Source organism: Enhydra lutris, unplaced genomic scaffold (assembly GCF_002288905.1).
Source record: "Enhydra lutris kenyoni isolate GAN:26980312 unplaced genomic scaffold, ASM228890v2 scaffoldscaffold21, whole genome shotgun sequence".
NCBI lineage: Eukaryota > Metazoa > Chordata > Mammalia > Carnivora > Mustelidae > Enhydra > Enhydra lutris.
In genome coordinates, this window is record NW_019154105.1 from 31,532,874 (window position 1) to 31,548,025 (window position 15,152).

Genomic DNA, 15,152 nt, shown 5'->3' on the forward strand with positions numbered 1-15,152 from the left:
TGCTTTCTAAACAATCAATCACATGTGATGAGAGGGAAGCCCACTTGTTTCATTTTAATATTACTATATCTTAAATGGCTCCACAGTTCTGCCTTTTGAATCCTACGACATTGTCCTACTGAACTTGTTTTCACAATTTGTGAGATGATTATATCACACCACTCCTTCACTGTTCAAGTCTCCAATACTCTTCCCATATTTCTCACTGTTGGTTGATGATCTTTATTTGCATTTTATTGAAAAGAAGAAAAGTACTGCATCTTCCCATCAACGGAATATATATATGCATGTATGTGTGTGCATACACACACACACACACACACACACACACATGCGCAAGTATTCTGCATTCCCTCCTGACCCTGTCTCTTCTCTTCACAGCCAGCCCGTCCACCTATATAAATAATATTTTTCTCTTGATCTATGTAAATTCTGATTCCAGTTCCAATGTGTAGGGTTTTTTTCCCCTACACCACCAAGCAATGCTCCAATACCAGCTGGACACCTTCCAATTTTTATTCAGTTCTGATACTGTCTACCTTTATGGTTATAGTTCAGACCTCACAGGTTAAGGACTCAGTCCACAAGTCTGCTCCTGGCCCCCATTTCAGATGTCAATTGCAAGTCCAGGCTGTTACCTGTACTTCTGACCAACCAGTTATAGACTGAAGGTTCCTACGACCTCTTCCTTGGGTTTAATTTGCTAGGGCAGCTCATAGAACTCAGAGAAACATTTTACTTACTAGATTGCCAGTTTATTATAAAAGGCTATAACTGAGGGACAGCCAGAAGGAAGAGATGCAAAGTATGGGAAAAGGATACACATCTCCCTTGCCTTCTCTAAGTATGTCGTTCTCCTGGTAACTCCCCATGCTCACCAATCCAGAAGTTTCCTGGTCCTTTTGAGTTTTTATGGAGGGTTACATAAGCATGATTGATTAAATCATTGGCCATTGCTGACTGAATTCAACCCCCAGCCTCTCTTTCGTTCCAGGAAGTTGGGGAGTGGGACTGGAATTTCAACTTTTGGTTCCCTTGGCACCCAGCCCCCAGCCTTAGGGGCTTTCCCAAAGTCACCTCATTAACATCATAACAAAAGACAGCGTTAGGAAATGTCAAGGGTTTTAGGAGTTTTGAACCAGAAACAGGAGTGAAGACCGAATGTATATTTCATATTATAAGTCACAGTATCACACCTGTCACTCATAATCAAAACATAAACATGTTTCATTATCTCTTATCTTAAAAAAAGTCCTTTGATTCATCGTCACTCTCCAGTGAGGGCCCATTTCTGTCCCAAAAATCTTTGAAACAGGTGTCTCTTGGCTCTGCCTCCACTTTATCACTACTTATTCTCTCTCTTTTACTGTCCAGCCAAGATTCATTACCTTATTCATCGAGGCCGCCTTTGTCAAATCAGCTATAACCCACATCTGGCCAAGTCCAATGGTCAAGTCTCAATCATCCATTTTATTTTAACATTTTGTTTGAATTATTGATCACACTCCTCACCAACTCCTGTGCTGAAGCCCTTCACTAGACTTCTGGGACATCACACATTTTTTTTTTTTCCCAGTCTCACTGATAGCTCCTTCTCAATTCTTTGAGTGGGCTTTCTTCCTTTTCTCAATCTTAAATCTCTTCTGTATATACCCGCTTACTAGATGAGCTCATTTAATTGCATAGCTTTAAAATCTAATGGTTCCTAAATTTCCATCTCTCATCCAGCAATCTCCCCTAAGCTCTGGACATGAGCCACAAGCCATCCAAGTGCTCAGTCTAAAAACTAGTAGTCTGTTTTCATCACTGTTACTTTTACTTCCAACATCTAATTCATCAGAACATCCTGTTGACTCTGTAATCAAAATGTATCTGAAATTTGACTATGTCTCATAAGTTCATTCACTGCCAATGCTACTTCAAGCCATTATCATCTGCTGTCTAACTGAAGCAATATCTTCTTACTGGTTTCCAGCTTCCATTTTCTCCCCAATAGGTTTTCTACACATAGAACCTTCATGATCCTTTAAAAGTGTAAATCAGTTGTGTTATCTCAAGTCCAGGGCCCTTCAATGGCTTTCATTCATATTTACAATAGAATTCAACTACCTTTTCATAGTTCAGAAGCTTATTATTCAAAGACTGGTCCTCAGAACAACAGCAATAAAATCCTCTGGAAGATTGTTAGAAATTCAGAATCCCAACCCTTGCCCCAGACCAACTGAGCCAGAGTCTGTGTTTTAACAAGATCCTAGATGATTTGTATGTGCAACAAATCTCAAAAAGCACTAGTGGAGAGAAGAAGGCCTTGACTGAATGTCTGACCATGATTTGCCTTCCTGACCTAATCGCCTGCCACTCTCTCCCTTGTTCCCTGGTTTTATTGCTACTTCTTAGACAACCAAGTTTATCCACCTCAAGATCTTTATAACCGTTCAGTCTACCCGCAATATTCTTCCTCCAAATGTTTCATATCGTTCAGGTCTCTGTTCATATTTTACCTCCTTAGAGAGGCCTTTCCTGGCTATTCTTTCTGAAACAGTACCTAGTACCCCTCCTTGCTTTGCTCAGTCTACCGCTTTACCTTCCCAGAGGTCTTACAATTTACCTGAAATTATGTTATTTGTTTCTTTGTTTTCTTTCTTGAAACACTTCAAGGCCAGAGACCTTGTCTATCTACAACAGTTCCTGACAAAAAATAGCAGATTAATACATATTTATTGAATGAATGCATGAATAAGACTGGTTTGATATTGATTATTATAGTAAACAAGACAACCAAGGTTACAGCCTAATAGAAATGGCAGTGGCAATGGGGGGGGAAATAGACAATAAACAAGTAAACAGTAAATAAACAAGACAATTACAAACGTATGAGAAGAACACTAAGGTAGGAATGTTAGAAAAGAAGGCGGGACTTGAGTAAATGTTGGACTTCTGTAGTTTATAACCCACTAATGGGCCTGTTAGTGAAGCATGGAATTTTCTTAAAATCTTGTTCTATTTGGACTGAGATGGTCCTACTGACTCTTTGTTTAAGAGACATGAAGCACCAATCCTGTTCGTTTAAGTGATTTATTTATGAAATCATCCTATTGGTTAGCTATGCATTTACATGATGGACTTAAAATTTTTACCTTTCGAAAGTGCTTTTACTGAAAGAAATTATAGGTAAAAATTGCTCTAAATTCAGGACGTAAGCTGACATTTTCTATGTATAGAAATAGTCATAGCAGAAAAGGTTTGATGTTTTTACTATGAAAAATTATAACCTCCATATAAATATCCACATAAACAAAGTACTAAATATTTCATAACAGCAACACATAAGAATAAATTCTATTTAATAGTTCCTAATGGCAAAATCATGAAATACATAAGAATTAATGTAAAAATAAATATAGATGATCTCTATGAAAATAATTACAAAATACTAGATTCACTTTTTAGGAAGGCTAGAATATGCAGATGGGTATACTATACCCCAGGATAAGAAATTGAATTTTGTAGAAGAATATCACCAAAATAAATGTATAAGTTTAATATAATTCCAATTAAAATTCCAAAAGTATTTTTCTTGGAAGTTGACAAAGTGATTTTAAGGTTAATCTGAAAAGAATAAGCAAATACATAGCCATGAAAAATCAGAAGTAATCTAAAATTTTGTTACAATAGGCAGTGAGTCAATTATTTTTCATCTCTATGGTCAAACGCTCGGTAATGATAGAAAAATAAATTTTGAAGAATCATGAAAAAATACATGTATTAAATTCTCATAAGTTTGATACTTACTATAGGTTGACCTGGATGGTTTATATTATTAACTCACTTAATTTCCACAGTAACTTTATGACGTATTCTTACCATTACCTCCATTTTACAGATGAGGCTACTGGGTTACTAAAAGGCAAAATTACTTGCTCAAGGTTATTTAACCTACAACCAGGATTTGAATCAGGGAAGCCTGACTCCAAAGTCCATAACCACAACCATAACCACAACATAACACTGTCTATTACTGAGCAAAACCCCTCATTACATCTTCAGGGCCACCAACATGTTTACTATTTATTCTACTCAGATTTATCCTTTCCCCCTCAACCTTGGCCATTGCTGGATAGAACCAAAAAGCCTTACCTGACGGAGAATAACAATATAGAAGAAGAAATCCAGAATGTCTAAAAGGACTAAAATGTTACCTTCATGACTCCTGGGCCCATTTCTTAACTCTAGTTGGAAGAAGTTATGCATATTCAGATCTAGTTAGCATTTAGATAGGAAAATCTCACAAAATATTGGCCTCTTCTCAACTCCAAGTTATAATGAGTGTATTATATGGATTTGTATGGAATGGAGATACTTTTCTTTTTTAATAAATGGTGAAATTTATTTATGTTCAGTAAAGTATATTATAGAATAAGTGATAAAGTGAAAAGAACCATAATTAGGGTACTCAACTAGAAATATATGGTTTTGGTTTAATAGATTCTGACAACACTTTTCCCTTTCCTCAAATGTTTTCAACTTTTTTTTTTTTTATTCTGAGAATGTGACATTTTTCCACTTTTCTGTCTTTACTGGTTGGATAAAAGTTACAGATTGTGTACTAAGGGTAAATGGCACATTCGAAGTCAAGAAATGGCCTTCATTTCTGCAGGAATGATCGGGGACATGTGCTGAAAATAAAAGTCCTGAATTACTTAGATTCAAGTGCCCCAGTTCACAACAGTTTAACTAGGGCAGTGGCCTTTGCAACATTTGAGGACAGATGTTTTCCCACTCTGCTCTGGTTCCCAGTGAAGAATGCCAACTGTGAGACCACACTGATGATCTCCCGCTCCTCTTTTTCTTAGAGCACTGTCGGTTCTGTACCATGTCTCAGTGACACAGTCAAGGATCCATAGCTTTTCAAATCCATTTTCATTTCTAAGTGGAAGTTTGGAATGATTTTTTTTTTTAAAGCTTAAAAACCAATCAGGCTACGTCAGAGAATCTATGATGATGGTGACTAAGTACATATTTTCAGGAAAAAAAGTAGATTTCTTCATGAAGGTAGGATTCGTGGGCTTTTACACTACTAATTAGCCATGCGAAGTGGTGAGGAAATAATATTATGTATATGGACTTTGATGTCAAAGAAAGAAGAAGTAAGGAAGACGGAAAGAACGAAGAAAGGAAGGAAGGAAGGAAGGAAGGGGGGCAGGAAATCCTAGATTCCGGTCCTGGGTTCTGCATGTAGACAGTTTGGGGACTTTTTTCACACAGAAAATGAAGTGAATGGTGCAGAGTTTGCAAGGAGACCTAAATAAGATACTGCTTATAAATTACGTAGCCTAGTGTCAGCCAGGAACATAGTAATTACTCAGTAAATGAAAACTTGCCCCAGCTCTAATAGGTCCTCTAGGATGAGCTTTTAAGAAAGACTCTTTGCTTTTCCATTAAATCATGAATAAAATTATGAGTAAAGGATAATGACCTTAACTGATATACATACTTAGCGGAAAACAATTGTTTTGACATGGTAATGCCGTTGGTGAAGGATCATGACAAGGCTAGCTAAACTTGTTTTTAAGTGTTACTAGAAATAGTAACACAATTTTATGAATTTGAAATAAAAGTCTTCATTGAAGTTTAATTATGTGTCTACTAAACATCTAAACCTCTTTCTTATTTTCAGGGTATCCCCCACCTGTCCCCAGTCTGCCAGAGCAGAAACCGAAGCAGGCAGTTCTAGCTTCTCTCTCTGACTCCTTCCTGGCAGTCAGGGGCAAGTGAACCAGGATCAGCCAGTTAGATCCTGATGGTTAGCGCCTGGAATCCTGATAAACCGGTAACAAAGAGCGAGGGAAAATTAAAAGTGCTCTTGAGAGCAGATACCAGATTCAGGCAGGGGCGAAAGGAGTACTGAAGAACAGCAGGCAAGGGCGAGGAGGCCCCAGGACCTAGTGAAAGGCATGCACAACCTTGGTCGCTGCAGCAGCGAGCTCACCCCCGAAATAGGCACCGCAGTCGGTGTTGCTTTTTAAAATGTGGAAACTACGGAATTTATCCTTACTTAATAAAAAGTGTGGGCCATGTAGATAAGCAGCCATCTGGAACTTCCTTCTGAAGGTCACTTGTTGGACAGACAGGCGGGGATGAGAGAGAAGCCAGCGGAACCACAAGCAAGACTGTGCTTGTGTCAAAAGCGTATGAGAGGAACTTTTACAGAATCTTTCCATATTTCTTGGATTCTCTCAGAATGATTATTTGCAGAGGCCCCAAAATGCTGTTTAGTGTTTTTATGTTTGATGTTCTTCATTTTCCCAGAGAGACTGCTGGAAAGAGTCCAAAAAATATATAGAATGTGCAAAGATATTTTTATTCCTAGTATTATTTCTGGAAACACTGACCACAAAAGCATTTATTTTATAGCTATTTAGGTATGACCCTTGGTCTGTCTCTCTGCAAGGAACCATAGAGCCGGGTGTAATATTTTGCACACCTATAACTTTTACTTGCTTTATTTTCTGCCCTGAGTCATGAGTGCTATTAAAAAAAAATGCTTAATTAAAATGATAAATCAGAAATAGAAATAACTCCTCCCTGATACGCATTAATGCTTCCTCATCCTATTAGAAATACCACTTCCAGGAAGATTTCCCACGTGAAATTCCCTTTATCATCAACTATTCAATAAACCTTTTATCATGTATAAGCTTTGATAATACAATAACTTCCTTAAACAGCCATTAGTATTTACTGAAACATATTTTCATAGATTATTTTAGAATAATGAAAAATTCTATTTGCTGATCTTTGCTCTCAATTATAGTTCCATCTTGAGAAGATTCTTCTTAACTTGAGCAGAATGAATTAATCCAGAGTATTTTTAAATAATCACCAGAAATATCTCAGATCATGTGCTCGACTTCACAGAGCTCCAGAACCAGCAGCCACGGGTGGTGAGAGGTTCTCTCTTAAATGACCCAGAGCAGCCAATGCCAAGCCTCCCCCGCTCCCCCAGCCCCATGTGTGTAGCCTAAAGGAATAGGCCGGTGGAGTTTGGGTTTGTTGTTGCTGTTGTTGTTTCTGATCCTTCCAGTCTGGTTTTCTACTTTTACTTCCCTTCCCTGGAGTAGAAAAAGAAAAATAAAAAAAATTATGTATGTATACAATTGACTGGAAGGGAGTACCTAAAGAACTAATACATGATGGGCATCTACTATATTTCAGTATTTTATACAGAAAGTCTCATTTTACCATCAGAGAAAGCAATGAAGGGGCACCTGGGTGGCTCATTTGGTTAAGTGTTTGCCTTTGGCTTGGGTCATGATCTCAGAGACCTGGGACTGAGCCCTGAGTTGGGTTCCCCGCTCAGCAGGGAGTCTGCTTGCCCTTCTCCCACTGCTCCTCCTCCCAACTGGTATGCTTTCTCTCACTCACAAACAAATAAATAAAATCTTTACAAAAAAGAAAAAGCAATGAAAATTTATGTTAATGAAACATACAAAGAAAGAGAATACATTGCCTTTTTTATGTATTCCCATGGCATCCTGTGTCCACTCCTGTGGTGGGTATTAGAAATGTCTCATTTACGAGTAAAGGTGAAAAGCCAGAGATTGTAGTGGTTCATGGGGACCAAACAGCTACTGTGTTGTTACTAAATGAAGATTTACCACATTTATTTCCTTTAAAACACTTGTCTTGGGGTGCCTGGGTGGCTCAGTGGGTTAAGCCTCTGCCTTTGGCTCAGGTCATGATCTCAGGGTCCTGGGATCGAGCCTGCGTGCGGCTCTCTGCTCAGCAAGGAGCCTGCTTCTCCCTCTCTCTCTGTCTGCTGCTTTGCTTACTTGTGATCTCTCTCTGTGTCAAATAAACAAATATAATCTTTAAAAAGTATTATTTAAAAAAAAAAAAAGAAATGCCTCTTTATTTGTCTACATCTCCAGTGGAGCTAAGTGTCTTGAGGATGCTGATTGCATTGCTTTGCTTGGATTGTTATCACAAAGTGCCACAGACTGGGTGTCTTAAGTCCAAGATCACGGTGATTGCAAGTTCAGTTTCTTCCGGGACCTCTCTAATGAGTTTGCAAGTGGCTGCCTCCTCCTGTGTCCTCATGTATTTTTTCCTTAGTCAGTTTTTTAAGTCTTAATATCCACTCCTTCTAAGGACACCCATCTTACTGGATTAGGGCCCACCCAAATGACCTCGTTTTACCTTACTTATCCGTTTAAAGGTCCTATCCACAACTGCAGTCATATCCTGAAGTACTGGAGCTTAGCACTACAACATCTAAACTGGGGGGAGCAGGGGCACAATTCAGTCTACAACACTCTCCATGTCTCATCATTTTGATATCCTTTTGTCATTTTATACATCATGAGATTAGTGCTTATCTCTCATACCAACCGTTTATCTAAGTAATTTTCTAATCTCTTCCTCAACCTTCTAAGAACAACAATTTTCCATACTCATTATGGCACACCCCCTCCTCCTACATCCCTCCACAGCATGTAGGCTCTAACAAGAAATATGGCCACTCCCAAAAATTCCTTCCTTCTCTGTGCACATGTGCTACTGACCTTCTTTAATCTGGGCTGCTTGCGACTTACGGTGGAAACGAGCCCAAGCTTTAGGAGGGCTGGCTGCTTCTGCTTCCTGGCTCTGAAAGCCTTGCACCACCGTTCAAGAAGTTCAGGCTTCTCTGTTGCGATAAGACACTACACAGAGGAGTTCTGAAGTCCAGAAATCTTAGTGATGAAGATGTCTTGGACATAGAGCTCCCACCTTGAGAATATGTTGATGAGAGCTCAAACTAAAAGGACTGTCTCTCCTAAGGACTGACCACTGTCCTTTGAGGCCACAACCACCTCTGGGCTCATTTGCCTTCATTAAACCCCCACCCTCATTTTACCATCTTCAGAATGGATGGATTACCATCACCATAGAGAATTACGTTGGACCAGCTCAGTACATAGAGGAGGCAATGAAGGCAGTCTTGGCTCTGTCCAGAGGGAACTCCAAAGCTCTAAACAATCTAATAAAATTAATGTATTTTTAGGACAAACTCTTGCACTTTTCACATAAAACCAATTTCACATAATTTGAAATCTATTCACTGGAGCAACCATCCACAGAATAGTTCTCAAATATTCTTGAACCTGAAATGCCTGTTAAGGTACAATTGGTACTGTCAACATTCCTTGCACAATTTTAATGAGAAAAAAAATTAAAAGCACACTCTTCTGTATGGCCAGTCATTAATCATTGTAATGATACCTGGGAAGTAAATTAACTGATACTATAACCTCTTCCCCTTCAGAAGCTAAGTAATCACAAAGGTAACATAGGAAAATTGGTTACATCTGAACAAATTTTTAAAAGAGTGATGATAATTAAAAATGTTAAAAATCAAAGTGTTGGGTTTTTTTGTTTGTTCTGGTTTTTAAAATTTTACTTATTTTTTTTAGTTAAAAATGGAATTCTGAGAACTCCAAACATGGAAGCACTACTGCAATTTTCATCTTTTTCCCACTGTCACTTCCTGCATGCTTCTCAGGCAGTGACTTTACCCTCTGTCTTGTGACACCCCCCCCCCCCAGGGGATCCTGTTATAACCACTGAGGATTTGGGATCCTTATTGTGTCTTGCTCTTATCTCAAGGGACCTTCATATCCTGTAGATGGACTGTCCTGTATGCCATCTGCTGAGGTCCTTGATCACTGCCCTAGCTTTTATTTTCCCTCTGTCAAGTGTCTCCTTAGTACTGCAGTCACACTCCAGACTTTGCCCTTAACTTGAATTGTTTCATCTCCAAAGAAAAATTTTCTTAGTATCATCTGTTCTTCAATTCTTTCCTTTTTATACTCCAGTATTCCTTTCCCATCCCAAAACACTTCACTTTTGTTTCTAGCCAGGCCAGATATCATGGTGTCTCACACTCAACTCCCAAAGCCCTCTGCAACTTCTGCCAACTTGCTTTGCTTGGCTTCAAACAACAACCTTGGATTATTATAAACTTCCGGTTTCCTAATTTCCTATTTGGTCTTGTGGGAGTGGCTTGAAAACTGGAGAATCACACATACTACATTGATTAGTTTGATTTCAAGTTTATGAACTCAAATATCAAATGGGTTCTCAAAGCAACTCAATTTTTATGAAAGAAAAATGTGTTTATTATACAACTCATAAACAACAAACTTTGGAGAGAAAAAAGACCTATAATATCACATAGAAAAACTGCCATTAAGATTTTGGTGCTTTTCCTCATTGCTATGTATGCAAAACGCAAAAGGTACACATTATTTTTATAAAATAGTATTTATTTTAAAAAATATTTTATAATTTTTATAAATATATAAATATATTTATAAATATTTATAAATATAAACATTTTATAAGATAAAAATGCCCCTTAACATTAAAAATGTACTCAGTTCATAATCCATGAAATTTATTTCCAATATCTAATTTTTTTTTTTAAGATTTTATTTATTTATTTGACAGAGAGAGATCACAAGTAGGCAGAGAGGCAGGCAGAGAGAGAGGAGGAAGCAGGCTTCCTGCCGAGCAGAGAGCCCGATGCAGGGCTCGATCCCAGGACCCTGGTATCATGACCTGAGCCGAAGGCAGAGACTTTAATCCACTGAGCCACCCAGGTGCCCCCCAATATCTAATTTTTAATGATTTTGTAACATTCTCCCTTTGAGACATGTTACAATTTATGTTTAGTTTTTCCTTACTGGTGGATATTTAGGTTGTTGGTGACCAGCAATTCAAACTTTTTTCTCTAGAATGAATTCCTGAAAATAGAACCTGGGAGCTAAAGAAAAAGGAAAATACAACAAAAAAATACAACAAAAAAATACAAAACAGTTCTGAAGTTCTTAATGTACTTTGACAAACCATCTTGGAGAAAATTGAGACCAGTAGATACCAGTAACAGTGGAAGTAACAACTGTTTTGTCCTACATTTGGAACACTGAGTAACATGTATAGAAGTCGCACTGACAGTACCTAAAAGGTTTTATTAATTTAAGTGAACAAAATTCGTGGTATTTCTTTATTAGTAAAACTCAAATTTTTCACTCTCTAAAATTCTTGATATCTACGAATTAGCTCTTTACATTTTCTAGGTCATCGTTGGGACAGTTCCTGACCATCCCACTGTCCCATTTCTTTTAATCTTTCTCAGTGGTCATTGTTGTGGTCCGGTAGTCACCCATTCCAATTCCACACCTTCTTAATTTTGCTTCTGATATTTTAAATTATACTGAGTCTGTCTGGCAAGAATATTCCTTCCCCTGTCATCCCATACTCTCTGGCTTATGTACTGTGTAGGTTTGTTGATTGACAACTCAGGATCATTATTCCCTTTGCATATGTTACTGAGAATCACATGGGTTAGAAACCTTGGGATTAAATTTACCGAATTTCCATCAAGAATATTCCAGGTAAGATTGTAGTAAATCTTTTATGCAAGATGTAGCTGGCTAAAGAGAAGCAGAAATCATCATTTATCCTAGGCATGGTGGGCAAACATGAGCTTTGGGAGAAGCAAATACAGATGGTTCCCCAGTTAGAATGGTTCACCTTACAGTTCTTCCACTTTAAGAGAGTGTGAGAGTGATACTCATTTAATAGGAACTGTCCTTCACATTTTGAATTTTGATCTTCCCAGGCAAGCAATACTCGCGTAATCTGGTATTCTCTGAGGATGGGCAATGGCATCAGGATGCAGCCCCCAGTCAGCTGTGTGATTGCGAGAGTAAACAACTATATGCTACAACCATCTGTACCCATATCACCATTCTGGTTTTCTCTTTCAGAGAAAAGACTTATGTGAGATATTGAGCACTGTTCCATGAATTCGCCCCACTGAAGGCTGATACAAGTGTTCTGAGCACATGTAAGGTATGCTAGTCTAAACTATGATGTCAGATGTGTTAGGTATATTAGGTACATTTTCAACTGACTATTTTCACCTTACAAAGGGTTTATCAGGACATAATTCCATCTTAAGTTGAAGAAGATCTGTATGAGGTTTTCCCACCTCAAGGATATTCTCTAATTGGTCATCCAATTTGCTTCTACAGGTAGTGGTGGTTATCACTGGCATTTTCCCACAATTCCCATATAAATTGAACTCTTGAATTCTTAGAGTGCCAGACCAAAATCCTACATGACTGCTCAGGCCAGACCACAGGAAATTACACAAGGCTTTGCCAAGAAGGTTTCTAAGAGGGAAGCTGCCCTCATCTTAGCAGGCTTGTTGCATAGGAGGGAAGGATAGTCAAGGAGTCAGGCTCTCTAGGCCAACCATGTTCATGTGCATATTGGAGACTACTTCATCAGGAGGCTTAGGGGGTCTCTGTATTTCCCAGGCATTTCCACTGCTAGCTCTTTCCTGAGTCCTGCCTGCCAACTAATGGATCCATAAAGAGGTAGAGCCTTTGTTCAGGACTTCTCAGTCCTGGATCTGTGATTTCTGCCATCCTGACCACACATCCACCTGATCCCTGGCTAGTGCCATTCTATGGGGAGAAATAGAACACTGGGAGGTCAATGTCTCCTTTTGTCCTTTGCTTACACTGTGGCAGCAAGTAAATAAAAACTTAGTTATTTTTCAGTTTGGCTTATTACCCTAATTGATCACATCATACTTCTCCAGATTCCCTAATCTCTGCTCTCCTGGTTATAATACCATTTGACATATCCCTTCCAACACCAAATACCTGGAGTTGTTTCTTTTGTTAACAGAACCCTTACTGATAAATGCAACTAGATTTCTTCTTTCCCTCCCATTTCCCAGGAAGAAATGTTACATTTCCTGCTCAGGGTTAATAATTAATTTTCTCAGTCATTTATTCACCTATTCATTTAAACATATTTGCTAAAGATCTTTACTCTGTTATTATCACTGGAGCTGTGTTAGTTCCTAAGAATATAAAATGAAGATGGTCTACATCCTCAAGGAGTTCATTGTCTGGACTCTAAGACACAAATGGGCAGATGATTACAATTCAGAAATAATTGGGTGCTACAGGGAAACAGAGAGGTCACTCAATAGAGTCAGTAGTTATGTATTTACACAGGAAGTGATATCTTGGTCCAGAAAAATCACACAATAAAAATTTGTTGAATAATGCTGAATAGAAATGGGCATTTGTCAGAGGGTGTGAAGCTGAGGAAACTAGGAAGGGGAAAATCAGGGAAAGGTACCATGGCCAGAGAACAAGGGAGATCTTTAGACAAGAAATGGGAAGGAGAAGTACTGTGTGTGTAGAAAACTATAGGCAGCCCTGTTGCTTGATCATGAAGTGTGAAGGAGGGAAGGGGAGAGATTACCCTGGAAATCAGGTAGTGGCCAGCAAATATAATGATTTATACATTATAAGGAGGAGTTTGTGCTTAATCTTGAAGGTAATCAAGAGTTATTGAAGAATTCTATGCAGAGAAGTTTTTAACTAAAATTGAACAATTTTATACAACCATCACAGTAAGATCTTTCTGTAACACGGTGCTGAAAACTTAGGAATTCTTGGAGGTTTCTAGTCAACATCCTATGAAGAATCAGGGGCACATGGAGGCGTGTAAGAAAAGATATGTGTAGAGTAGACAGCCAAGGATCTTGCTTTCAGATTCATTGGTAACCAAATAAATTAAATTTAATAAACTAACATTGCAACTCTATACTACATTCACCCCTAAAATTAGCAAGTATAAAAATGAATGTTAACACTTACGTTAAAAATATAAAAATGAATGGTGTGGTAATGTGGACACTCAGCTGTAGTCGTCTAAATTATTACAGATTTTTCTGGAACTCAGGTGAACAACATTTGCCGAGAGCCTAAAAATGTTTATTATATTTTGACCCAGTAATTTCACTCTTGTGTATAATAAATGCAGGCAAGGAGTATCATTACCACTAGAAAATAAAATGGCAACAACTTATGATAATATGAAGAATAAATGAAATATTGCTGGTGAAACACCTGTAACACTGCCAGGACACAGAGGAAGGAGTTCAGTAAATGCTAGGAGTCATTCTTCTTTTGCATCTTGATGTAAAATATGCTTCTGCAATAAATAAATGAGTGAATGAACGACAGGATGTGTTGACTGCCCACTATGTGCCAGGCTTTATGCTTATTGCTGAACATATGGTTGTGGATATTGTGACCTTGTGTCTTATCTTCAGGCTATTATCTATAGCATGATGGTGAAAATAGGCTCTAAATAAATAAATAGTATAAAAATGAATAAAATAAATAAATAGTATACACATAGAAGGAAATGAACATGGTACAGTGATGGAAAAACAGAAGAGGTTAAATTTAGAGAGGATGGGTCAGGACAATACTTGTTGATCAAGTGAACTTTAACCAGGGACATTATATGGTCTGAACTGTGCTACTTTAACAAGGACAGTATATGGTCTGAATTGTGCTCCTTCCCCACTCCCCCCTACTCCACCATTTGTGTGTTGAAGCCATAAGCCCTAGTGTGATTATATTTGAAGATAGGGCCTTTAAGGAGGTAATTAAACTAAATGAGGTTATGAATGTGGGGCCCTAAGCCCATAGGACTTTTGCCCTTACAAAAAGAGGAAGAGACAATAGAATTTTCCACATGCACACAGAGAAAAGGCCATGGGGGACCCAGAAAGAAGAAGCCATCTTCAAGCTGAGGAGAGTGGCCTCATCAGAAACTAACTGCTGTTACCTCCATCTTGGACTTCAAGCCTGCAGAAATGTGAGTAAATTAATTTGTTTTTTAAGTCTTCCCGTCTATGGCACTTTGTTATTGTGGCCTGAACAGACTAAAACAAATCTAAAGGATGGGAGGAGATGGCATGTGTACAGTAAGGAGATGAGCATTTCTGGGAAGAGGGGACAATAGACACAAAACCCAGGAGGCTGAAAGGAGCCTGATGAGCTTGGACAACTGAAGGAAGAACAGCTTACCTGGGGTCCTATGGATCCCTTGTGACTATTTCTAAGATATCTTTGTGACATGAGGTGGAGATGGCATGATGATTAGTTATGGAAATAACAAATGGATTTTGAATCTGGTAGACCTGAGTTTCAGTTCTAAGGAGTAAAATGTGATCGATGTGGGAGAACAGACCAAAGTTCTATGTGCTGACAGTGCCTGAGGCACTGGTA